The following is a 26,832-nucleotide window of genomic DNA, read 5'->3' as shown; positions in this document are numbered from 1 at the left end:
TACTGGAGACAGCTTGCCTGTCAAAAGTAAGATCTATAGGCAGCCTGACCATGTCAGAGACTACATAAAGCAAGAGGTGCAGAAAATGCTTGAACTGGGAGTGGTTGAGCACTCTGAAAGTCCATGAGCCTCTCCTGTGGTACTTGTACCAAAACCTCATTCCAAAGATGGAAAGAAGGAAATGCGGTTTTGTGTAGACTACAGAGGTCTCATCCAGGTAACCAAAACTGATGCTCACCCTATACCCAGGGCAGATGAGCTAATAGATACACTGGCATCTGCCAAGTATCTAAGCACTTTTGATTTGACTGCAGGGTATTGGCAGATCAAGTTATCAGAAGATGCAAAAGCAAAAACTGCATTTTCAACCATTGCAGGCCATTACCAATTCACAGTAATGCCTTTTGGATTGAAAAATGCACCTGCCACTTTTCAGAGGTTGGTGAATATGGTCCTGCAAGGGCTGGAAGCTTTTAGTGCAGCAAATCTAGATGATATAGCTGTCTTTAGCTCCAGCTGGGATGATCACCTGGTCCACCTATGGAAAGTTTTGGAGGCCCTGCAAAAGGCAGGCCTCACTATCAAGGCTTCAAAGTGCCAGATAAGGCAGGGGAAAGTGGTTTATCTGGGACACCTGGTAGGTGGAGAACAGATTGCACCACTTCAGGGGAAAATCCAAACTATTATAGATTGGGTTCCCCCTACAACTCAGACTCAGGTGAGAGCCTTTTTAGGCCTCACTGGGTACTACAGGAGGTTCATAAAGAACTATGGCTCCATTGCAGCCCCTCTTAATGAACTCACATCTAAAAAAATGCCTAAGAAGGTATTATGGACAGCAAACTGTCAGAAAGCTTTTGTGGAGCTGAAGCAGGCCATGTGCTCTGCACCTGTCCTGAAAAGCCCCTGTTACTCCAAAAAATTCATTATCCAAACTGATACATCTGAATTAGGGGTAGGGGCAGTCTTATCACAACTTAATTCTGAGGGCCAGGATCAACCTGTTGCTTTTATCAGCAAGAGGTTGACCCCTAGAAAAAAGTGTTGGTCTGCCATAGAGAGGTAGGTCTTTGCTGTGGTCTGGGCACTGAAGAAGTTGAGGCCATACCTGTTTGGCACTCACTTCATTGTTCAGACAGACCACAAACCTCTACTTTGGGTAAAACAAATGAAAGGTGAAAATCCTAAATTGTTGAGGTGGTCCATATCCCTACAGGGAATGTACTATACAGTGGAACATAGACCTGGGAGTACCCACTCCAATGCAGATGGACTCTCCAGATATTTCCACTTAGACAATGAAGACTCATCAGGTCATGGCTAGTCTTAATGTCTTTTGTTTGGGGGGGGGTTGTGTAGGAAAGTACCATCTTGCCTGGCATGTTACCCCCATATTTCAATGTATATATGTTGTTTTAGTTGTATGTGTCACTGGGACCCTGCCAGCCAGGGCCCCAGTGCTCATAAGTGTGCCCTGTATGTGTTACCTGTGTTATGACTAACTGTCTCACTGAGGCTCTGCTATTCAGAACCTCAGTGGTTATGCTCTCTCATTTCTTTCCAAATTGTCACTAACAGGATAGTGACCAATTTCACCAATTTACATTGGCATACTGGAACACCCTTATAATTCCCTAGTATATGGTAATGAGGTACCCAGGGTATTGGGGTTCCAGGAGATCCCTATGGGCTGCAGCATTCCTTGTGCCACCCATAGGGAGATCTGACAATTCTTACACAGGCCTGCCAGTGCAGCCTGAGTGAAATAACGTCCACGTTATTTCACAGCCATTTACCACTGTACTTAAGTAACTTATAAGTCACCTATATGTCTAACCTTTACCTGGTAAAGGTTGGGTGCTAAGTTACTTAGTGTGTGGGCACCCTGGCACTAGCCAAGGTGCTCCCACATTGTTCAGGGCAAATTCCCCGGACTTTGTGAGTGCGGGGACACCATTACACGCGTGCACTATACATGTGTCACAACATATGTATAGCGTCACAATGGTAACTGCGAACATGGCCATGTAACCTGTCTAAGATCATGGAATTATCTCCCCAATTCCAGGATGACATTGGGCAGACAATTCCATGATCCCCCGAGTCTCTAGCTCAGACCCGAGTACTGCCAAACTACCTTTCCCGGGGTTTCACTGCAGCTGCTGCTGCTGTCAACCCTTCAGACAGGTTTCTGACCTCCTGGGGTCAAGCCAGGCTTGGCCCAGGAAGGCAGAACAAAGGACTTCCTCAGAGAGAGGGTGTTACACCCTCTCCCTTTGGAAAAAGGTGTCAGGGCTGGGGAGGAGTAGCCTCCCCCAGCCTCTGGAAATGCTTTGATGGGCACAGATGGTGCCCATCTCTGCATAAGCCAGTCTGCACCGGTTCGGGGATCCCTCAGCCCTGCTCTGGCGCGAAACTGGACAAAGGAAAGGGGAGTGACGACTCCCCTCACCTGCACCTCCCAGGGGAGGTGCCCAGAGCTCCTCCAGTGTGTCCCAGACCTCTGCCATCTTGGAAACAGAGGTGTTGGCGGCACACTGGACTGCTCTGAGTGGCCAGTTCCAGCAGGTGACGTCAGAGGCTCCTTCTGATAGGCTCTTACCTCTCTTGGTAGCCAATCCTCCTTCCTGGGTAGCCAAACCTCCTTTTCTGGCTATATAGGGTCTCTGCTTTGGGGAATTCACCAGATAATGAATGCAAGATCTCATCAGAGTTCCTCTGCATCTCCCTCTTCACCTTCTGCCAAAGGATTGACCACTGACCGCTCAGGACGCCTGCAAAACCGCAACAAAGTAGCAAGACGATTACTAGCAACCTTGTATCGCCTCATCCTGCCAGCTTTTTCTACTGTTTCCAGGTGGTGCATGTTCTGGGGGTAGCCTGCCTCCTCCCTGCAGCAGGAGCTCTGAACAAATCTCCCGTGGGTCGACAGAATCTTCCCCCTGCTAACACAGGCACCAAAAGACTGCATCACTGGTCCTCTAGGTCCCCTCTCATCCTGACAAGCGTGGTCCCTGGAACTCAGCAACTCTATCCAAGTGACTCCCACAGTCCAGTGACTCTTCAGTCCAAGTTTGGTGGAGGTAAGTCCTTGCCTCCCCACGCTAGACTGCATTGCTGGGTACTGCGTGATTTGTAGCTGCTCCGGCTCCTGTGCACTCTTCCAGGACTTCCTTCGTGCACAGCCAAGCCTGGGTCCCCGACACTCCTTCCTGCAGTGCACAACCTTCTGAGTTGTCCTCCGGCATCGTGGGACTCCCTTTTGTGACTTCGCGTGGACTCCGGTTCACTCTTCTTACAAGTGCCTGTTCAGGTACTTCTGCGGGTGTTGCCTGCTTCTGTGAGGTCTCCCTGAGTTGCTGGGCGCCCCCTCTGTCTCCTCCTCCAAGTGGCGACATCCTGGTCCCTCCTGGGCCACAGCAGCCCCCAAAAGCCTCTACCACGACCCTTGCAGCTAGCAAGGCTTGTTTGCGGTCTTTCTGCAAACTTCATCGTGACGTGGGACATCCGTCTGCCAAAGGAGAAGTCCCTAGCTCTCTTCTTTCTTGCAGAACTCCAAGCTTCTTCCATCCGGTGGCAGCTTCCTTGCACCCTCAGCTGGCATTTCCTGGGCTCCTGCCCACTCTTTACACTGTCGCAACTATTGGACTTGGTCCCCTTGTCTTACAGGTACTCAGGTCTGGAAATCCACTGTTGTTGCATTGCTGGTGTTTGTTCTTCCTGCAGAATTCCCCTATCACGACTTCTGTGCTCTCTGGGGTAGTAGGTGCACTTTACACCTACCTTTCAGGGTCTTGGGGTGGGCTATTTTTTCTAATCCTCACTGTTTTCTTACAGTCCCAGCGACCCTCTACAAGCTCACATAGGTTTGGGGTCCATTCGTGGTTCGCATTCCACTTTTGGAGTATATGGTTTGTGTTGCCACTATACCTATGTGCTCCTATTGCAATCTACTGTAATTCTACACTGTTTGCATTACTTTTCTTGTTAATACTTGCCTAATTTTGGTTTGTGTACATATATCTTGTGTATATAACTTATCCTCATACTGAGGGTACTCACTGATATACTTTTGGCATATGGTCATAAAAGGAAAGTACCTTTATTTTTAGTACTTCTGTGTATTGTGTTTTCTTACGATATTGTGCATATGACACCAGTGGTATAGTAGGAGCTTTACATGTCTCCTAGTTCAGCCTAAGCTGCTTTGCCATAGCTACCTTCTATCAGCCTAAACTGCTAGAAACACCTCTTCTACACTAATAAGGGATAACTGGACCTGGCACAAGGTGTAAGTACCTCTGGTACCCACTACAAGCCAGGCCAGCCTCCTACACTCAGCTTTTAAATTTTGAATGCCGCGGGCTGTCCGCAGTGACAGGGCCCCCCACCTCCCCGGGGCTTCAAAGTAGATGGATGCGGGAAACTACCTGGCCTCCCTGCAGCCCCTGGGACCACCACCTACCCGGGACAGAAATTGTTGTTAAGTGCAGGGGTGCCTGGCTCCCCTGCTGCCCCAAGGACAGACAACTTCCCTGGGCTCTCATCAAATGTAATGTGGGGGCCTCACACCCCCTACAACACTACAGACCACCACCTCCCCGGGGATGAACTAAAAGCATGAAGGGGTCAGTTACTGCCCCTCTGCATCGGGGGCCACTACCTTCTCGGGGCTATTTAAATTGGAGGGAAGGCCGCACAGCCCACTTCGTGGAGCCAATGATGGCCCTGGGGACCACTACCCCCAGGGCAGGCTTACGCTGTGTCCTGTGGTGCCCACCCCTTGGACATAGCTGTTTGCTCTGACTTGGCGGGAGCTTTGACAGCTCCTGCTAAGTCAGGGTAAACACTTCGTTTTCTGCAAGTGAGAGCTGTCAAACAGCTCTCACTTGCAGAAAGTGAAGTTATCATCTGTTTCCCTGAAACAGGTGAAAATATTGCTCCCGCAAGCAAGGAGCTGCTATTTAAAGCAGCTCCCTGCTTGTGGGAGCAATGCTGGCTCCCGCAGGATGCAGGCAGCCAGCTAGGGCTGCGGGAGCCTTGAGGCTCCACCAGTGGTCCTGTCACTCTCACTCTCGATCTTCCACCCCATGAAGGGATGGAAGAGAGAGAGATTGACACAGCAATGGTCTCTCCATACAATCACTTCACAGAGTGAGACTAGAAAAATATTTGGAACTAATGTTATAGTTACGTTTGGATGCAGAGTGGAACAGAGTCTCCTCTGGCCTAATTGTTGAGGTCTTGTGGTGTCACTCAGTAGGCTGAAGGTTCAAATCCTAGTATTGCTTGGCAGTGTGTTTGTTTATTTACCAGTGCTTTGACTGTTAAACCTTCCTAGTGATCGAACATTCATGTTTCTTTCAAATCACATGCATGGGTTGACTGTCATAGGTATACCTGGAAGCATCACAGTAAATAGTCACCTATAGCCTAAAGGTTAATGTCACAGACCCTCACTCTGAAAGTTGGGGGTTATACTCCAGGTGTGTCTGTGGTCAATTTCCTTCTTTATTATTTTTTTTAAATTCAAAAGTTTCAGGTTCTTACTGAAAGGTGATCTCACTTGTTTTAAATGATAAATACACTTTTCTTTTTTATTGTTTCCTAATATATCTCATTCTATGTATATCGTTCATCAAAGCCTAAAAAACTGCTCTCCCCTCTCTCTCCCTCTCTCTTGCAAGTTCTCTCTGTCAATCTTTCTCCCAATTTTGGTCTCTTAATCCCATTTTCTGTTTTCGTCGCTTTCTCTTCCATCCCATAATGAGATGGAAGAGAGAGAGAGATTGTTATTGCAATGATCTCTCCACACAATGACTTCAAAGAATCAGTCTAGCAAGATGTTTGATAGGAAAGTCATAGTTACGTTTGAATGCAGAGCAGAGCCACTTCTGCCCTAATGGCCAAAGTCTTGTGCTGTCACTCAGTAGGCTGAAGGTTCAAATCGCAGTATCACTTGGCAGTGTGTCTGTTTATTTTCTAGTGTTTTCACTGTTAAACATTCCTAGTGATGGGACATTGAAGTATTTTTCCACTCAAAATCTGTGAGTTTAATGTCATAGCTAAGTCACTGCTGACCACTGCATAGTAAAGAGTAATCTCCAGCCTAGTGGTTAAGGTCTCAGACATGCATACTAAAAATTAAGGGTTCTAGTCAAGGTGAGCCTTGTAGGAGGCTGGACTGGCTTGTAGTGAGTACCAAGGGGTACTTGCACCTTGCACCAGGCCCAGTTATCCCTTATTAGTGTATAGGGTGTCTAGCAGCTTAGGCTGATAGATAATGGTAGCTTAGCAGAGCATCTTAGGCTGAACTAGGAGACGTGTGAAGCTACTACAGTACCACTTAGTGCCATATGCACAATATCATAAGAAAACACAATTGTGAGAAGGTAGCCTCTTTCTAGCCTTGTTACCCCCACTTTTGGCCTGTTTGTGAGTGTATGTCAGGGTGTTTGTCACTGTTTTCACTGTCTCACTGGGATCCTGATAGCCAGGCCCCAGTGCTCATAGTGAAAACACTATGTTTTCAGTATGTTTGTTATGTGTCACTGGGACCCTGCTAGTCAGGACCCCAGTGCTCATAAGGTTGTGGCCTATATGTATGTGTCACTGGGACCCTGTCACACAGGGCTCCAGTGCTCATAGGTGTGCATGTATGTGTTCCCTGTGTGGTGCCTAACTGTCTCACTGAGGCTCTGCTAACCAGAACCTCAGTGGTTATGCTCTCTCATTACTTTTAAATTGTCACTAACAGGCTAGTGACCAATTTTACCAATTCACATTGGCTTACTGGAACACCCTTATAATTCCCTAGTATATGGTACTGAGGTACCCAGGGTATTGGGGTTCCAGGAGATCCCTATGGGCTGCAGCATTTCTTTTGCCACCCATAGGGAGCTCTGACAATTCTTACACAGGCCTGCCACTGCAGCCTGAGTGAAATAACGTCCACGTTATTTCACAGCCATTTTACACTGCACTTAAGTAACTTATAAGTCACCTATATGTCTAACCTTTACCTGGTAAAGGTTAGGTGCAAAGTTACTTAGTGTGAGGGCACCCTGGCACTAGCCAAGGTGCCCCCACATTGTTCAGAGCCAATTCACTGAACTTTGTGAGTGCGGGGACACCATTACACACGTGCACTACATATAGGTCACTACCTATATGTAGCTTCACCATGGTAACTCCGAATATGGCCATGTAACATGTCTATGATCATGGAATTGCCCCCTCTATGCCATCCTGGCATTGTTGGTACAATTCCATGATCCCAGTGGTCTGTAGCACAGACCCTGGTACTGCCAGACTGCCCTTCCTGGGGTTTCACTGCAGCTGCTGCTGCTGCCAACCCCTCAGACAGGCAGCTGCCCTCCTGGGGTCCAGCCAGGCCTGGCCCAGGATGGCAGAACAAAGAACTTCCTCTGAGAGAGGGTGTGACACCCTCTCCCTTTGGAAAATGGTGTGAAGGCAGGGGAGGAGTAGCCTCCCCCAGCCTCTGGAAATGCTTTGTTGGGCACAGATGTGCCCAATTCTGCATAAGCCAGTCTACACCGGTTCAGGGACCCCTTAGCCCCTGCTCTGGAGCGAAACTGGACAAAGGAAAGGGGAGTGACCACTCCCCTGACCTGCACCTCCCCTGGGAGGTGTCCAGAGCTCCTCCAGTGTGCTCCAGACCTCTGCCATCTTGGAAACAGAGGTGCTGCTGGCACACTGGACTGCTCTGAGTGGCCAGTGCCACCAGGTGACGTCAGAGACTCCTGCTGATAGGCTCCTTCAGGTGTTAGTAGCCTTTCCTCTCTCCTAGGTAGCCAAACCCTCTTTTCTGGCTATTTAGGGTCTCTGTCTCTGGGGAAACTTTAGATAACGAATGCATGAGCTCAGCCGAGTTCCTCTGCATCTCCCTCTTCACCTTCTGATAAGGAATCGACCGCTGACCGCGCTGGAAGCCTGCAAACCTGCAACATAGTAGCAAAGACAACTACTGCAACTCTGTAACGCTGATCCTGCCGCCTTCTCGACTGTTTTCCTGCTTGTGCATGCTGTGGGGGTAGCCTGCCTCCTCTCTGCACCAGAAGCTCCGAAGAAATCTCCCGTGGGTCGACGGAATCTTCCCCCTGCAACCGCAGGAACCAAAAAGCTGCATTACCGGTCCCTTGGGTCTCCTCTCAGCACGACGAGCGAGGTCCCTCGAATCCAGCGACGCTGTCCAAGTGACCCACACAGTCCAGTGACTCTTCAGCCCAAGTTTGGTGGAGGTAAGTCCTTGCCTCACCTCGCTGGGCTGCATTGCTGGGAACCGCGACTTTGCAGCTGCTCCGGCCCCTGTGCACTTCCGGCAGAAATCCTTTGTGCACAGCCAAGCCTGGGTCCACGGCACTCTAACCTGCATTGCACGACTTTCTAAGTTGGTCTCCGGCGACGTGGGACTCCTTTGTGCAACTTCGGCGAGCACCGTTTCACGCATCCTCGTAGTGCCTGTTTCTGGCACTTCTCCGGGTGCTACCTGCTTCAGTGAGGGCTCTTTGTCTTGCTCGACGTCCCCTCTCTCTTTAGGTCCAATTTGCGACCTCCTGGTCCCTCCTGGGCCCCAGCAGCGTCCAAAAACGCCAAACGCACGATTTGCGCCTAGCAAGGCTTGTTGGCGTCCTTTCGGCGGGAAAACACGTCTACACGACTCTCCACGGCGAGAGGGATCCGTCCACCAAAGGGGAAGTCTCTAGCCCTTTTCGTTCCTGCAGAAACCTCAGCTTCTTCTGTCCAGTCGAAGCTTCTTTGCACCCGCAGCTGGCATTTCCTGGGCATCTGCCCATCTCCGACTTGCTTGTGACTTTTGGACTTGGTCCCCTTGTTCCACAGGTACCCTAGATTGGAAATCCACAGTTGTTGCATTGCTGGTTTGTGTCTTTCCTGCATTATTCCTCTAACACGACTACTTTGTCCTTAGGGGAACTTTAGTGCACTTTGCACTCACTTTTCAGGGTCTTGGGGAGGGTTATTTTTCTAACTCTCACTATTTTCTAATAGTCCCAGCGACCCTCTACAAGGTCACATAGGTTTGGGGTCCATTCGTGGTTCGCATTCCACTTTTGGAGTATATGGTTTGTGTTGCCCCTATCCCTATGTTTCCCCATTGCATCCTATTGTAACTATACATTGTTTGCACTGTTTTCTAAGACTATACTGCATATTTTTGCTAGTGTGTATATATATCTTGTGTATATTTCCTATCCTTGTCATAAAAATAAAGTACCTTTATTTTTAGTATAACTGTGTATTGTGTTTTCTTATGATATTGTGCATATGACACTAAGTGGTACTGTAGTAGCTTCACACGTCTCCTAGTTCAGCCTAAGCTGCTCTGCTAAGCTACCATTATCTATCAGCCTAAGCTGCTAGACACCCTATACACTAATAAGGGATAACTGGGCCTGGTGCAAGGTGCAAGTACCCCTTGGTACTCACTACAAGCCAGTCCAGCCTCCTACAACAATACACAGTTATACTAAAAATAAAGGTACTTTATTTTTATGACAATATGCCAAAGTATCTTAGAGTGTACCCTCAGTGAGAGGATAGGAAATATACACAAGATATATATACACAATAGCAAAAATATGCAGTATAGTCTTAGAAAACAGTGCAAACAATGTATAGTTACAATAGGATGCAATGGGGAAACATAGGGATAGGGGCAACACAAACCATATACTCCAAAAGTGGAATGCGAACCACGAATGGACCCCAAACCTATGTGACCTCGTAGAGGGTCGCTGGGACTATTAGAAAATAGTGAGAGTTAGAAAAATAACCCTCCCCAAGACCCTGAAAAGTGAGTGCAAAGTGCACTAAAGTTCCCCTAAGGACAAAGAAGTTGTGTTAGAGGAATAATGCAGGAAAGACACAAACCAACAATGCAACAACGCTGGATTTCCAATCTGGGGTACCTGTGGAACAAGGGGACCAAGTCCAAAAGTCACAAGCAAGTCGGAGATGGGCAGATGCCCAGGAAATGCCAGATGTGGGTGCAAAGAAGCTTCTACTGGACAGAAGAAGCTGTGGTTTCTGCAGGAACGAAAAGGGCTAGAGACTTCCCCTTTGGTGGACGGATCCCTCTTGCGGTGGAGAGTCGTGCAGAAGTGTTTTCCCGCCGAAAGAATGCCAACAAGCCTTGCTAGATGCAAATCGTGCGGTTAGCGTTTTTGGACGCTGCTGTAACCCAGGAGGGACCAGGAGGTCGCAAATTGGACCAGAAGGTAGAGGGGACGTCGAGCAAGAAAAGGAGCCCTCTCAGCAGCAGGTAGCACCCAGGAAAGTGCCAGAAACAGGCACTACGAGGATGCATGAAACGGTGCTCACACGAAGTCGCACAAAGGAGTCCCACGTCGCCGGAGACCAACTTATAAAGTCGTGCAATGCAGGTTAGAGTGCCGTGGACCCAGGCTTGGTTGTGCACAAAGGATTTCCGCCGGAAGTGCACAGGGGCCGGAGTAGCTGCAAAAGTCGCGGTTCCCAGCAATGCAGTCTAGCGAGGTGAGGCAAGGACTTACCTCCACCAAACTTGGACTGAAGAGTCACTGGACTGTGGGGGCCACTTGGACACAGTTGCTGGATTCGAGGGACCTCGCTCGTCCTGCTGAGAGGAGACCCAAGGGACCGGTAATGCAGCTTTTTGGTGCCTGCGGTTGCAGGGGGAAGATTCCGTCGACCCACGGGAGATTTCTTCGGGGCTTCTAGTGCAGTGAGGAGGCAGACTACCCCCACAGCATGCACCACCAGGAAAACAGTTGAGAAGGCGGCAGGATCAGCGTTACAGAGTTGCAGTAGTCGTCTTTGCTACTATGTTGCAGGTTTGCAGGCTTCCAGCGCGGTCAGCAGTCGATTCCTTGGCAGAAGGTGAAGAGAGAGATGCAGAGGAACTCGGATGAGCTCTTGCATTCGTTATCTAAAGTTTCCCCAGAGACAGAGACCCTAAATAGCCAGAAAAGAGGGTTTGGCTACTTAGGAGAGAGGATAGGCTACTAACACCTGAAGGAGCCTATCAGAAGGAGTCTCTGACGTCACCTGGTGGCACTGGCCACTCAGAGCAGTCCAGTGTGCCAGCAGCACCTCTGTTTCCAAGATGGCAGAGGTCTGGAGCACACTGGAGGAGCTCTGGACACCTCCCAGGGGAGGTGCAGGTTAGGGGAGTGGTCACTCCCCTTTCCTTTGTCCAGTTTCGCGCCAGAGCAGGGCTAAGGGGTCCCCTGAACCGGTGTAGACTGGCTTATGCAGAATTGGGCACATCTGTGCCCAAGAAAGCATTTCCAGAGGCTGGGGGAGGCTACTCCTCCCCTGCCTTCACACCATTTTCCAAAGGGAGAGGGTGTAACACCCTCTCTCAGAGGAAGTCCTTTGTTCTGCCATCCTGGGCCAGGCCTGGCTGGACCCCAGGAGGGCAGATGCCTGTCTGAGGGGTTGGCAGCAGCAGCAGCTGCAGTGAAACCCCAGGAAGGACAGTTGGCAGTACCAGGGTCTGTGCTACAGACCACTGGGATCATGGGATTGTGCCAACTATGCCAGGATGACATAGAGGGGGCAATTACATGATCATAGACATGTTACATGGCCATATTCGGAGTTACCATTGTGAAGCTACATATAGGTAGTGATCTATATGTAGTGCACGCGTGTAATGGTGTCCCCGCACTCACAAAGTCCGGGGAATTGGCCCTGAACAATGTGGGGGCACCTTGGCTAGTGCCAGGGTGCCGTCACACTAAGTAACTTTGCACCTAACCTTTACCAGGTAAAGGTTAGACATATAGGTGACTTATAAGTTACTTAAGTGCAGTGTAAAATGGCTGTGAAATAACGTGGACGTTATTTCACTCAGGCTGCAGTGGCAGGCCTGTGTAAGAATTGTCAGAGCTCCCTATGGGTGGCAAAAGAAATGCTGCAGCCCATAGGGATCTCCTGGAACCCCAATACCCTGGGTACCTCAGTACCATATACTAGGGAATTATAAGGGTGTTCCAGTAAGCCAATGTAAATTGGTAAAATTGGTCACTAGCCTGTTAGTGACAATTTGAAAGAAATGAGAGAGCATAACCACTGAGGTTCTGATTAGCAGAGCCTCAGTGAGACAGTTAGTCACTACACAGGTAACACATTCAGGCACACTTATGAGCACTGGGGCCCTGGTGAACAGGGTCCCAGTGACACATACAACTAAAACAACATATATACAGTGAAAAATGGGGGTAACATGCCAGGCAAGATGGTACTTTCCTACACAACCCCCCCCCCCCCCAAAAGAAGGACAATAAGACTAGCCATGACCTGATGAGTCTTCATTGTCTAAGTGGAAATATCTGGAGAGTCCATCTGCATTGGAGTGGCTACTCCCAGGTCTATGTTCCACTGTATAGTCCATTCCCTGTAGGGATATGGACCACCTCAACAATTTAGGATTTTCACCTTTCATTTGTTTTAGCCAAAGTAGAGGTTGGTGGTCTGTCTGAACAATGAAGTGAGTGCCAAACAGGTATGGCCTCAACTTCTTCAGTGCCCAGACCACAGCAAAGGCCTCCCTCTCAATGGCAGACCAACGCTTTTCTCTAGGGGTCAACCTCCTACTAATAAAAGCAACAGGTTGATCCTGGCCCTCAGAATTAAGTTGTGATAGGACTGCCCCTACTACTAATTCAGATGCATCAGTTTGGACATAGAATTGTTTAGAGTAACAGGGGCTTTTCAGGACAGGTGCAGAGCACATGGCCTGCTTCAGCTCCTCAAAAGCTTTCTGACAGTTTGCTGTCCATAATACCTTTTTAGGCATTTTCTTGGATGAGAGGTCATTAAGAGGGGCTGCAATGGAGCCATAGTTCTTAATGAACCTCCTGTAATACCCAGTGAGGCCTAGGAAGGCTCTCACCTGAGTCTGAGTAGTAGGGGGAACCCAATCAATAATTGTTTGGATTTTCCCCTGCAGTGGTGCAATCTGTTCCCCACCAACAAGGTGTCCCAGATAAACCACCTTCCCCTGCCCTATCTGGCACTTTGAAGCCTTGATAGTGAGGCCTGCCTTTTGCAGGGCCTCCAAAACTTTCCATAGGTGGACCAGGTGATCATCCCAGCTGGAGCTAAAGACAGCTATATCGTCCAAATATGCTGCACTAAAAGCTTCCAGCCCTTGTAGGACTCTGTTCACCAACCTCTGAAAAGTGGCAGGTGCATTTTTCAATCCAAAGGGCATTACTGTGAATTGGTAATGGCCTCCAATGGTTGAAAATGCAGTTTTAGGTTTAGCATCTTCTGATAATTTGATCCGCCAATACCCTGCAGTCAAATCAAAAGTGCTTAGATACTTGGCAGATGCCAGTGTATCTATGAGCTCATCTGCCCTGGGTATAGGGTGAGCATCAGTTTTGGTTACCTGGTTGAGACCTCTGTAGTCTACACAAAACCGCATTTCCTTCTTTCCATCTTTGGAATGAGGTTTTGGTACAAGTACCACAGGAGAAGCCCAAGGACTTTCAGAGTGCTCAACCACTCCCAGTTCTAACATTTTCTGCACCTCTTGCTTTATGCAGTCCCTGACATGGTCAGGCTGCCTATAGATCTTACTTTTGACAGGCAAGCTGTCTCCAGTATCTATAGTGTGCTCACACCAAGAAGTGGTACCTGGCACAGTAGAGAAGAGTTCAGAAAACTGACCCAGGAGATTTCTGCAATGGTCTTTCTGCTCAGCAGTAAGACAATCTGCCAAAACTACCCCTTCCACAAGAGCATCTTGTTCTGTGGAAGAGAAGAGATCAGGTAGAGGATCACTGTCTTCTTCCTGTCCCTCATCAGTTGCCATGAGCAGGGTGAGATCAGCCCTGTCATAGTAGGGTTTCAGGCGGTTTACATGGAGTACCCTAAGGGGACTCCTTGCAGTGCCTAAGTCAACTAAATAGGTGACTTCACCCTTTTTCTCAACAATTGTGTGGGGTCCACTCCATTTATCTTGGAGTGCTCTTGGGGCCACAGGCTCCAAGACCCACACTTTCTGCCCTGGTTTGTACTGAACCAAAACAGCCTTCTGATCATGCCATTGCTTCTGGAGCTCTTGGCTGGCATGAAGGTTTTTGCTGGCCTTTTTCATGTACTCAGCCATCCTTGATCTGAGGCCAAGTACATAATCCACAATATCCTGCTTAGGAGCTTTTAAAGGTTGTTCCCAACCCTCCTTTACAAGTGTGAGTGGACCCCTAACAGGGTGTCCAAAAAGAAGTTCAAAGGGGCTGAAGCCCACTCCTTTCTGGGGTACCTCCCTGTAGGCAAAAAGGAGGCATGGTAATAGGATATCCCATCTCCTGCTGAGTTTTTCAGGGAGACCCACAATCATGCCTTTGAGAGTTTTATTAAATCTCTCCACCAGTCCATTTGTTTGTGGATGATAAGGTGTTGTGAACTTATAAGTTACACCACACTCCTTCCACATGGCCTTTAAGTATGCAGACATGAAATTGCTTCACCTGTCTGATACTACTTCCTTTGGGAAGCCCACCCTGGAAAATATTCCCAGGAGGGCCTTTGCCACTGCAGGTGCTGTAGTGGTCCTTAAAGGAATAGCTTCAGGATATCTTGTGGCATGGTCCACTACCACCAAGATGAATCTATTGCCTGAAGCAGTAGGAGGGTCAAGGGGGCCAACTATGTCAACCCCTACCTTTCAAAGGGAACCCCAACCACAGGCAGTGGGATAAGGGGTGCCTTTGGGGTGCCACCTGTCTTGCCACTGGCTTGACAGGTTTCACAGGACTTACAAAATTCTTTTGTGTCCTCAGACATCCTAGGCCAATGAAACAAGGGAACAAGCCTGTCCCAAGTTTTCATTTGTCCTAGATGCCCAGCTAGGGGAATGTCGTGTGCTAGAGTTAGGAGGAACTTTCTTAACTCCTGAGGAATCACTAATCTCCTGGCAGCTCCAGGTTTAGGATCCCTATGCTCAGTGTACAAGAGGTTGTCCTCCCAGTAAACTCTGTGAGAGTCACTGACATCCCCATTAGCCTGTTTGACAGCTTGCTGTCTTAGACCCTCTAATGTGGGACAGGTTTGCTGTGCCACATTCAGCTCCTCCCTGGCAGGCCCCCCTTCACCCAAAAGCTCAGCAGTGTCTGCTTCAAGCTCCTCTGGTGTAGGTTCTGCACAGGGAGGGAATTCTTCTTCCTCAGAAGTTGAATCCACTGTAGAGGGAGGGATAGTAAGAAGTGGTTTGATTCTACTAGCCCTAGCTTTAGGGAGCACTTCGTCCATTGTTCCAGGAACCAAGCTTCCCTGTCCTTTTTGCTTTTTGGCCTGAGCCCTGGTTAAAGCAAAAATAATCCCTGGGATGCCCAGCATTGCTGCATGGGCCTCCAACTCCACATCTGACCAAGCTGATGTCTCCAAATCATTTCCTAGTAGACAGTCTACAGGTAAATCTGTGTCTACCACAACTTTCTTTGGACCAGTAACCCCCCCCCAGTTGAGATTAACAACAGCCATGGGGTGGCTAAGTGTGTTGTTGTGAGCATCGGTTACTTGGTACTGGTGACCAAGTAGGTGTTGTTCAGGGTGGACCAGTTTCTCTATGACCATAGTCACACTGGCACCAGTGTCCCTGTAGGCCTGAACCTCAACACCATTTATTAGGGGTAGCTGCTTGTACTTATCCATATTAAGGGGACAAGCAACTAAGGTGGCTAAATCAATAGCCCCCTCAGAGACTAACACAGCTTCTGTGGCCTCCCTAACAAGGCCAACCCCAACTAAGTTACCAATAGTGAGCCCAGCTACTCCCTTGGATTGGCTATTAGTCGGTTTGCTCCCACCACCACTGCTATTAGTAGGGACACTAGGGGTAGCAGTAGGGGTTGTAGTGGTAGGAGCATTGGTGCTTTTCTTTGGACAACTGGGATCTGTTGTCCAATGGCCTTTTATTTTACATAAATAGCACCATGGTTTCTTTTCCTTGTTCTGATTAAAAGAGGATTTGGGCCCACCACCCCCACCAGAGTGTTTTTGTGGGCCTGATGAAGACTCATTTTTAGATTTGTCCCCACCCTTGTCAGAAGACTTACCATCCTTCTTTTTGTTGCCACCTTTGTCACCCCCTGTATGAACTTTTCTGTTCACCCTTGTTCTGACCCATTTGTCTGCCTTCTTTCCCAATTCTTGGGGAGAGGTCAGATCAGAGTCCACCAAGTACTGGTGCAACAAATCAGACACACAATTATTAAGAATATGCTCTCTCAGGATTAAGTTATACAGGCTGTCATAATCAGTAACTTTACTGCCATGTAACCACCCCTCCAAGGCCTTCACTGAATGGTCAATGAAATCAACCCAGTCTTCTGAAGACTCCTTTTTGGTCTCTCTGAACTTTATCCTGTATTGTTCAGTGGTTAAGCCATAACCATCCAGGAGTGCATTCTTAAGAACTTGGAAATTATTGGCATCATTTTCTTTCACAGTAAGGAGCCTATCCCTACCTTTTCCACTAAATGATAGCCATAGGATAGCAGCCCACTGCCTTTGAGGGACATCCTGTACAACACAGGCCCTCTCAAGTGCAGCAAACCACTTGTTAATGTCATCCCCCTCCTTATAAGGGGGAACTATCTTGTGCAGATTCCTGGAATCATGCTCTTTTACAGGATGACTATGGGGAATACTGCTGCTGCCACCGTGGGTTTCTAAACCCAGTTTCTGTCTCTCCTTCTCTACTTCTAAGGTCTGTCTATCCAAATCCAGCTGTTGCTTCTTGAGCTTCAGTCTGGTTTGTTCCACTCTCAATCTATTGAGCTCCCTTTCTAACAATCTGTCATCAGGGTGGGTGGGAGGGACATGTCTTGAAACAGAAGTATGGTGAGAATGGACAGAAGGAGACCTGTACCTTACAGAGGGCACCCTAACAGCTTGGCTGACAGTGTAATGTGAGAGCACATCATCTGTATGATGTGACTCCACCTCAGTACCAACTATGCTAGACTGTCTTGTAATGGGAAGGCTAAGAAGTTTCTTTCCTGAACCTTTACCTGGGGGAGTCCCTGGATCAGATTGGGAACCATTAGCTACTTTTTCAACGGATGAGGCACTTTTAGCCTTATCTTGTTCTCTAAGCATGTTAAGTAACAATTCCAAGGAAGGATTCTTCCCTACACTCAAACCTCTCTCTATGCAGACACTCCTTGCTCCTTTCCAGCTAAGGTGATCATATGCAATCTTAGACAGGTCAACATTTTGGCCTGTGCCAGACATTTTTAGAGAGAGTTAAAGTGATAGTAACAGAGAAAAAAGTTTTCAGAACTTTTAGAAAGACAGAAAAAAAACTTTTTAGAAAGTTAGAAGTACTTTTCAGCACTTAGAAAAGAGTGAAAAGAGGAAATGCAAAACTTTTTGGCTATGTGTATATACACTGAACTTGTTTTGTATATTTTTCTCTTATGAAAAGTACAATGACAAGAGTGGTAAGTAGTCTCAAAGCACTTATCCCACCGCTGCCACCAATGTAGGAGGCTGGACTGGCTTGTAGTGAGTACCAAGGGGTACTTGCACCTTGCACCAGGCCCAGTTATCCCTTATTAGTGTATAGGGTGTCTAGTAGCTTAGGCTGATAGATAATGGTAGCTTAGCAGAGCAGCTTAGGCTGAACTAGGAGACGTGTGAAGCTACTACAGTACCACTTAGTGTCATATGCACAATATCATAAGAAAACAAAATACACAGTTATACTAAAAATAAAGGTACTTTATTTTTATGACAATATGCCAAAGTATCTTAGAGTGTACCCTCAGTGAGAGGATAGGAAATATACACAAGATATATGTACACAATACCAAAAATATGCAGTATAGTCTTAGAAAACAGTGCAAACAATGTATAGTTACAATAGGATGCAATGGGGAAACATAGGGATAGGGGCAACACAAACCATATACTCCAAAAGTGGAATGCGAACCACGAATGGACCCCAAACCTATGTGACCTTGTAAAGGGTCGCTGGGACTATTAGAAAATAGTGAGAGTTAGAAAAATAACCCTCCCCAAGACCCTGAAAAGTGAGTGCAAAGTGCACTAAAGTTCCCCTAAGGACAAAGAAGTCGTGTTAGAGGAATAATGCAGGAAAGACACAAACCAACAATGCAACAACGCTGGATTTCCAATCTGGGGTACCTGTGGAACAAGGGGACCAAGTCCAAAAGTCACAGGCAAGTCGGAGATGGGCAGATGCTCAGGAAATGCCAGCTGTGGGTGCAAAGAAGCTTCTACTGGACAGAAGAAGCTGTGGTTTCTGCAGGAACGAAAAGGGCTAGAGACTTCCCCTTTGGTGGACGGATTCCTCTCGCCGTGGAGAGTTGTGCAGAAGTGTTTTCCCGCCGAAAAAACGCCAACAAGCCTTGCTAGCTGCAAATCGTGCGGTTAGCGTTTTTGGACGCTGCTGTGGCCCAGGAGGGACCAGGAGGTTGCAAATTGGACCAGGAGGTAGAGGGGACGTCGAGCAAGACAAGGAGCCCTCTTAGCAGCAGGTAGCACCAGGAGAAGTGCCAGAAACAGGCACTACGAGGATGCGTGAAACGGTGCTCACCCGAAGTCGCACAAAGGAGTCCCACGTCGCCGGAGACCAACTTAGAAAGTCGTGCAATGCAGGTTAGAGTGCCGTGGACCCAGGCTTGGCTGTGCACAAAGGATTTCCGCTGGAAGTGCACAGGGGCCGGAGTAGCTGCAAAAGTCGCGGTTCCCAGCAATGCAGTCTAGCGAGGTGAGGCAAGGACTTACCTCCACCAAACTTGGACTGAAGAGTCACTGGACTGTGGGGGCCACTTGGACAGAGTTGCTGGATTCGAGGGACCTCGCTCGTCGTGCTGAGAGGAGACCCAAAGGACCTTTAATGCAGCTTTTTGGTGCCTGCGGTTGCAGGGGGAAGATTCCGTCGACCCACGGGAGATTTCTTCGGGGCTTCTAGTGCAGAGAGGAGGCAGACTTCCCCCACAGCATGCACCACCAGGAAAACAGTCGAGAAGGCGGCAGGATCAGCGTTACAGAGTTGCAGTAGTCGTCTTTGCTACTATGTTGCAGGTTTGCAGGCTTCCAGCGCGGTCAGCAGTCGATTCCTTGGCAGAAGGTAAAGAGAGAGATGCAGAGGAACTCGGTTGAGCTCTTGCATTCATTATCTAAAGTTTCCCCAGAGACAGAGACCCTAAATAGCCAGAAAAGAGGGTTTGGCTACTTAGGAGAGAGGATAGGCTACTAACACCTGAAGGAGCCTATCAGAAGGAGTCTCTGACGTCACCTGGTGGCACTGGCCACTCAGAGCAGTCCAGTGTGCCAGCAGCACCTCTGTTTCCAAGATGGCAGAGGTCTGGAGCACACTGGAGGAGCTCTGGACACCTCCCAGGGGAGGTGCAGGTCAGGGGAGTGGTCACTCCCCTTTCCTTTGTCCAGTTTCGCGCCAGAGCAGGGCTAAGGGGTCCCCTGAACCGGTGTAGACTGGCTTATGCAGAATTGAGCACATCTGTGCCCAAGAAAGCATTTCCAGAGGCTGGGGGAGGCTACTCCTCCCCTGCCTTCACACCATTTTCCAAAGGGAGAGGGTGTAACACCCTCTCTCAGCGGAAGTCCTTTGTTCTACCATCCTGGGCCAGGCCTGGCTGGACCCCAGGAGGGCAGATGCCTGTCTGAGGGGTTGGCAGCAGCAGCAGCTGCAGTGAAACCCCAGGAAGGGCAGTTTGGCAGTACCAGGGTCTGTGCTACCGACCACTGGGATCATGGGATTGTGCCAACTATGCCAGGATGACATAGAGGGGGCAATTCCATGATCATAGACATGTTACATGGCCATATTCGGAGTTACCATTGTGAAGCTACATATAGATAGTGACCTATATGTAGTGCACGCATGTAATGGTGTCCCCGCACTCACAAAGTCTGGGGAATTGGCCCTGAACAATGTGGGGGCACCTTGGCTAGTGCCAGGGTGCCCTCACACTAAGTAACTTTGCACCTAACCTTTACCAGGTAAAGGTTAGACATATAGGTGACTTATAAGTTACTTAAGTGCAGTGTAAAATGGCTGTGAAATAACGTGGACGTTATTTCACTCAGGCTGCAGTGGCAGGCCTGTGTAAGAATTGTCAGAGCTCCCTATGGGTGGCAAAAGAAATGCTGCAGCCCATAGGGATCTCCTGGAACCCCAATACCCTGGGTACCTTAGTACCATATACTAGGGAATTATAAGGGTGTTCCAGTAAGCCAATGAAATTGGTAAAATTGGTCACTAGCCTGTTAGTGACAATTTGAAAGAAATGAGAGAGCATAACCACTGAGGTTCTGGTTAGGAGAGCCTCAGTGAGACAGTTAGTCACTACACAGGTAACACATTCAGGCACACTTATGAGCACTGGGGCCCTGGAGAACAGGGTCCCAGTGACACATACAACTAAAACAACATATATACAGTGAAAAATGGGGGTAACATGCCAGGCAAGATGGTACTTTCCTACAGGGACCGACTCCAAAAAGATGGTGTGAAGTGGAGGCCCAGGAAACAAGCAGAGGCCCAGTGCAGAGGGAACAGTGGAGGCCCAGCTGAACAGACTGCAGCGCGGCCCAGTGGGGGAGAGCTGTGGCTCCTCATGCGGGGATCTAACTTGATGATGCACATTCCTTGGCCTGGTCGCAGGCCCATAGGGTGAGGAGACATTGTGCTTGCTGTGTGGCACTCTTTGAGGGAGCACAGATGGACTGAGCAAGGGACTGCCTGCACGATGTAACGGCTCCACATGGCTGGGGCGCTGTGGAACCGAAGACTGCTCTTGCCTGACCGAGTGGTGCTGCGCCTTCTTGGTGCTCTTACTCCTCCTCTGAGTCACTTGTGGTGCTGATACTGTGTGGCCTCTGGCTGGCAGTGAGATGGGGCGTTGCAGGGGAATACCATGGAATAATACACCATGCCGGTGCCTGTCTCACAGCGCCAGACTCGTTTTGGAGAGCCATGAGATGTTCTGAGAACGCCAGTGACTACCAAGTGGCCTTCGGGGGCTGAAATCCTCGCCGCTATACAGGGCTCTAGAGTGGCCCTCGAGGGGAAGATAGAAACAGTGGTGGTGGAGGTAAACCTTCTACGGGTGGATCTCAGAAAGGTCTCTGAGAAGGTCAAGGTAGTGGAGTGTTCCATCGTGGCGCAACAGACGGAGGTAAGCACTCTGCGTAAGGCCTTTTCCCCTCAGGTGGCAGGCCTATTTTTGGCTATGTGGGGCAGTTCGCACTTAGGCCCTCACCACTTTTTGTCCACATAAGCTACCCACGCCAAATTTGTGCCCTTTTTTGCCAACATCCTAGGCATTCTAGAGGGACCCAGACTTTGTGGGTTCCCCTAAAGGAGCCCAAGAAATTAGCCAAAATACAGCAAAAACTTCATTTTTTTTTAATAACTGGAAAAAGGGCTGCAGAAGAAGGTTTGTGGTTTTTTCCCTGAAAATGGCACCAACAAAGAGTTTGCAGTGCTGAAATCACAATCTTCCCAGCTTTCAGGAAGAGGCAGACTTGAATCAGAAAACCACATTTTTCAAAACAATTTTGGCATTTTACTGGGACATACCCCATTTTTACTATTTTCAGTGCTTTCATCCTCCTTCCAGTTAGTGGCACAAATGGGTATGAAACCAATGCTGGATTCCAGAAAGCTAAACATTTCTGGAACGTTGTCAAATTCTTAATTCATCAAGGGGTCATTTGTGTAGAACCTACAAGGGTTTCCTACTGAAAATAATAGCTGAAATAAAATTATATTGAAATTGAGGTGAAAAAACAGCCATTTTTTCCACTTTTTCCTGCGATGTCAGATTTTTTAAAGCAAATTACCGTTAGGTCTGCTGGACTCCTCTGGTTGCAGGCATATATAGGGCTTGTAGGTTCATCACGAACCCTAGGTGCCCAGAGCCAATAAATGAGATACACCTTGCAATGGGTTTTTATTCTATACCAGGTATACAGCAATTCATTTGCTGAAATATAAAGAGTAAAAAATAGGTATCAAGAAAACCTTTGTATTTCCAAAATGGGCACAAGATAAGGTGATGAGAAGCAGTGGTTATTTGCACATCTCTGAATTGCGGGGTGCCCATACTAGCATGTGAATCACAGGGCATTTCGCAAATATATGTCTTTTTTACACACTGTCTTACATTTATTTACACACTGTCTTACATTTGGAAGGAAAAAATGCAGAGAAAGACAAAGGGCAATAACACTTGTTTTGCTATTCTGTGTTGCCCCCAACTCTCCTGATAAAAATGGTACCTCACTTGCGTGGTTAGGCCTAATGCTCGTGACAGGAAAGGCAACATGGACACATCACATTTTTACATTGAAATCTGACATGTTTTTTGCTAAGTACCTAGCTGTAGATTTTGACCTCTAGCTCAGCCAGCACCTACGGAAACCTATCAAACCTGCGCATTTTTGAAAACTAGACACCTAAGGGAATCCAAGATGGGGTGACTTCTGGGGCTCTCACCAGGTTCTGTTACCCAGAATCCTGTGCAAACCCATGGGGAGTGACCCTTGCTCAAGGGACTGCCCCACCAAACAAAACCCACACATCCTAGCCCAGTCGGTGGCTGGCCCGAAAAGCTCCCCTGTGCCCTGCCTGACACCTAATTTGATTACTGCACCCGGCCGCCCCTGTGCCGCTGAGTTTGTGTTTTGTGGGCTTGTGTGTGTCCCCTCCCAGGGCTCTACAAACCCCCCTGGTCTATTCCCCGAGGACGCAGGTACTTACCTGCTAGCAGACTGTGTTGCTGGTGCTGTGGCTTTGGGGTAGCCTTGAACCCCCAAAGGTGGGCTGCTTACACCCAGGAGACTGATTGTGCAAGTGCTTTACTTACCTGAGAAAACTAACCAAACTTACCTCCCCAGGAATTGTTGATTTTTGCAGTGTCCACTTTTAAAATAGCCTACTGCCATTTTAACCAAAACTGTGTGTACTACTGTTTTAAATCAAAGTTCTATACTTACCTGTGTGAAGTACCTTGCATTTTATGTACTTACCTCAAATCTTGAATCTTGTAGTTCTAAAATAAATTAAAGAAAATATATTTTTCTATGTAAAACTATTGGCCTTGAGTTAAGTCTTTGACTGTGTGTTCCTCATTTATTGCCTGCGTGTGTACAACAAATGCTTAACACTACCCTCTGATAAGCCTACTGCTCGATCACACTACCACATAATAGAGCATTGGTATTATCTAATCTTGCCACTATCAACCTCTAAGGAACCCTTGGACTCTGTACACACTATCTCTCACTTTGAGATAGTATATACAGAGCCAACTTCCTACATTATATACTCTGTTGTATTTTAGACCGCTTCTAAAGTATTCAGTGTTTCATGTAAATACATACAACATATATTGTGTTGGACCTTGTTAATTTTGGTTCCAATGAAGTAAATTAGATTTTTATTATCTGTATTTCAGATAAAAGACGTTACCAGGATTGCCATACTTTGAAATTAGATAAAAGATCTTATTATTGATTATGTATATCACTAATTTCATTTGGTATGACTTGAAGATTTTCTTTTTTGAAAATATTTATTTCAACTAGTCTGATCATCTATTTAAACCTTCAGCGTACTATTAGTTCTCTTTTCACTTATACACTACATTTTTTTGAGAATCTTTTATTCTGACTTTTCACGGTCTTCTATAAGTGATTTCATTTTACACAATGTCACTCTTCTTTTTCTTGTTACTAATTTTTTCTCAATTGTTTTTTCTTTGTGAATTATTAATTTATATTAGCTGAGAAATAATTGGGTAGCTACATTAATGAACCTTGTCACAGAGCCTAATTTATAAGTGTTTAGTAATGTTTATATGATGCATTATTCTTCATTCTCTTCCCCTTCATTTCTTTTCTCTCTTTTTTTTTTTGTACTCACACTGTTTATGGTTTAGCTCATCCTTATGATAGTGATTGCTGGATATTGATTTTAGTTCTTAGTCAGTGGCCCTAATGAAGTGATGTGTGTCACGCAACATGTGTTGGCCTACGGTTGCTCTGAAATGTTTGGACAAAAAATAATATTTTTGAAATCTTCCTCACTCCCCTTCTTTTTTGTGGACATTGACTGATTTTTTAATGGAACTTGTAAAGAGTCCTTTTGTTATTCCTTACTTATACATCTTTCTAAAAAGCCATTAAAATGTTTTTCCATCTGCAGGCCGCCTGATATTGTCTGGCATAAATTTGATCTTTGTCCTCTATCCAAATTCTGTGATTATTTTGTAACAGCAGTACTAAAGAGTAAACCAACATATTTGAAATACACAAAACACATCCTAAATTTGATCAATGAAGTCAACAAGCAGGGCAGAAGGGAATTAATTACTCAAGACACTCGACCCGGAGGCACGCTATGCAAGCATTCTGCAAGGGCCTACCCTTATGGTCATTGAGGATCTGACACTAGAAACTGACTGGAATTCTTGCACACCAATCAAATTCTTCATGGAGTGCACAATTGTAGCTCTCAAGGAGATTTACTTTCAGTATGAGAAACCCTAAACCCTGTACTTACAAGTCCGAGGGACCTTTACAGTCAGCACCTTTGCCCTGATTCTGGCTGGCCTAACCATGTATAAATACCTAACTCCAATCCATACACCAATGAGGTTTAACTCTGGCACTGCTACTTTGGCACTGTTACATTGGAAAGGCTCTGAAGAATTTGCAAAATGGGTTATTTCCCTGGCTCCTTCCTTTAGGTTCACACATACTTGTTCATTGGAAGAAACTTGTTCGCTACATTTGTCTGTAAGGAATGATGATAGCACCAAAACCGATAACAAGAAAATGGATCTCAAAAGCTTTCTTCTTTTTGGGAGTCACCACCTGAGGGCCCTTAGTATGAATGTACCATATAGCCAGTTTATGTGTCTCCATTGTAACTGTATTAAAACCACAGATTTCAAAACGCAATCTTTGGACCTTGCAGAGAAACTAAGGAAACAGGACTATCCCAAAACCATCACCCGAAAAGCATGAAGACGGCTAGACATAATAACAGGTACGCCTTCCTGGAAAATGCAGCCATGGGGGAGCTGCCCAAATTAACCTGTGTAACCACTTTTATCCATCAGTCTAATTGAATTCAGAAAATTATCCAAGAAGATGTAGTATTTTGAACTTAGACAAATTGGCATTTGAGGAATCTCTACTTTTGTTCAAGGGATCAAGTAATCTAAGAGAAATGCTAGTACACAATAGATCCAACAAGAAGTACACATTTTGGTATTAAGCAACTCTGGGGTCTTCCGCCCGTCCACTATCCCTGTGGCTATAGCAGTGTGAGCAACTTTACAAACCAGATTAAAGAAATCGTTCTGGGTTTGAGGGTGAAATGGCATCTTACTAGATATACACGCTGCAACACTAAAACTAGTGGCTATCTGATCATCTGCCCCCGTGGGTTACATTATGTACGTATGAAGACCAGTTAAGACCAGGGTCAAAGAAAATAGGAGGCACATCCAATGGAGCAGTATAACTACAAAACTGACAGTAACCTTTTGGAATCCAAGCACACTCCAGAAGATATCAGATGTGTTACCTTGGAAACAGCTGAGGACAGCATGAAAGAATGTATATTTGAAAAAGAACAGAGATGGGTTTTCAAACTGCAAACCCAACTCAAAGGGCTTAATGATGATATACCCTGGTCACTTATTTTTAAATAGACTTATACGCTGTACCAACTGATCCTCCCTTACAATCACTTTAGTTTTGGGTGGGAGAGCTCCCCATGGAATGTCTGAAGATTTTTTCACATAATTTCCATCTTTTTGTTCATTTGATTGAGCACTGAGACCAATTTCTCAGAGCAATTAAGAACAATCCCAATCAACCTCCAGCACTGTCACTGTTACTACTTCAGCAATCTATTATTTTTTAATTTTAGCAAGTTAACATTTACAAAGCAGCATTGCACGTTTTTTCGTATTGCTTTTATCTTTATCAAACACCCTTTCAACCTGATACTATAGTCAGGGTCCTTTTTTATTAACTCTAAATTATTCCTCCTTTCTTCACCCCACATAGGGACTCTCTTCTGGGGATCTTTGGTGATATCACCATCCCTCAGCTTTTCTCTAAACACAGTCCCCCCGGGCATGTACTGATGTATTTGTGTATCTGTATTTTTCCAATATCTCTATGGTGGGAAGAGATACTAACGCAGATTCCAAGAAATAATTAGGGGCCTGATTAAGAGTAAGGCAGTCTGAAGACCGTCGTACTGACTTTGGCGGTGCGACCGCCTCATCCTGTGGTGGTCCTACCACCCCATTTTGACGGTGCCCGTAAGACCACCACAGGATTGCCGCCAACTTCTGCCCCACCTCCACTGTGGTTGGGAGAGCAACGGAATATAGAGGCGGTGCCGGCAGTGGCATATGACGATCTGACTTTCCAACGACCTTTTCATGGCGGGGACACTGCCATAAAAAGGTTGACAGAAAGGCAGAGAAGGGCCCGCAGGGGGACCCCTGCATCAATCTTGCCCATGTTGTGGGCTGTGCACTGGCACACCTCCCAGCAGGATTGGAATGCACACTGTCTGCCGTAGCAACAGTGACCATACAGACTGTACTGGCGGTGTAGTCAGTGTAGCTGGCATTGGCCTCAGCTCTCCCTTAGAGCCAAAGTCAATGCCACCGCACTGACTGCGCCACCAGCCCCGCAAGAACAATGTAATGCGGTGGTAGGGGAGGCCTGGCCCAGCGCATTAGCGGTACAGCGGTCCGACTGCCAGGGTCA

The sequence above is a fragment of the Pleurodeles waltl genome, chromosome 3_1 (genome assembly GCF_031143425.1).
Source record: "Pleurodeles waltl isolate 20211129_DDA chromosome 3_1, aPleWal1.hap1.20221129, whole genome shotgun sequence".
NCBI lineage: Eukaryota > Metazoa > Chordata > Amphibia > Caudata > Salamandridae > Pleurodeles > Pleurodeles waltl.
The sequence above is the reverse complement of the archived record's forward strand: the minus strand, read 5'-3'. Positions refer to the sequence as shown.